The 944-nt window shown below is 43.2% G+C and overlaps 1 non-coding gene across 1 annotated transcript; it reads left to right on the forward strand.

The window, feature by feature from the left end:
• The first annotated feature begins 618 nt into the window (after nucleotides 1–618).
• Nucleotides 619–700, forward strand: trnas-aga (transfer RNA serine (anticodon AGA)). Its single transcript has one exon. It is a non-coding gene; the product is annotated as a tRNA-Ser (tRNA).
• Nucleotides 701–944: the final 244 nt, after the last annotated feature.

A 944-nucleotide genomic window follows, 5' to 3' on the forward strand; every position in this document is an offset into this window, starting at 1 on the left:
GCATTCCTCTCCATTCACCACGTCAATTTAGCACGGCCATTTCACCTAACCGGTACATTTTTGGACTATGGGAGAAAACCAGAGCAAGTGCACGCAGTCACGGGGAGAATGTGCAAACTCCACACATTCAGTTGCATGAGGCGGGAATTGACCCTGACTCTGTGGTATTGTGAAACAGCAGCGCTCACGATGGTGTCAGCGTTAGATGGGACTTATTTGCCGTCTTTTATTGGGAAAAATCTCTTTCATTGTGAGCATCTGGAAAGACCAGCTCCTTCGCCAGAAAAAGAAATGAATATGTCACTAACCTTGGATTGTTTCATGTCCAAGAACACTCAGATCAATACCTCTCTTGATCAGCTCTGCTGATCATGTTTGCAAAGAGATCGAGCAAATTGCCAAAGTGGGATTGTCCTTTCAATCAATAATGTTGACTCAGTTTGGCTGCAAATATCTTTTCCTAACTTTGTGTTTTTCTTCCTTTACGTTGGTGTCTCGCACCTTACAATTCACAGCAGGTGGGAGAGGAGAATGGAAGCATTTAGCTCATCAAGTCAATGGCAGATTTCAATGAGATTACGGCTGATTTGGTCAATGCTCAACGGACCGGAGCTGTCTGTAGTCATGGCCGAGTGGTTAAGGCGATGGATTAGAAATCCATTGGGGTTTCCCCACGTAGGTTCGAATCCTGCTGACTACGTTATGAATGCTTTTATTTTTCGCTCAAAGTTCAGAAAAAACTATTTTGTGAACCAGGCCGGTAATTTGATTAGACTTGGAAAACTCGAGTTCTTCATCAGAAATGTTCCATATTTAAAACATTATCTCTGTTACTCTTTCCAGATACACTGCTCGACACATCGGGTTTCTGCAGCTGTTATTGAACGTCCTGAGCAGAAGTGCTGCTTTTCATTAGATTCCTTTAATCCCTGTCCACTGTTCTC

Source organism: Chiloscyllium plagiosum, unplaced genomic scaffold (genome assembly GCF_037043375.1).
Source record: "Chiloscyllium plagiosum isolate Xiang-an unplaced genomic scaffold, Cpla_swu_hap1 HiC_scaffold_40, whole genome shotgun sequence".
Taxonomy (NCBI): domain Eukaryota; kingdom Metazoa; phylum Chordata; class Chondrichthyes; order Orectolobiformes; family Hemiscylliidae; genus Chiloscyllium; species Chiloscyllium plagiosum.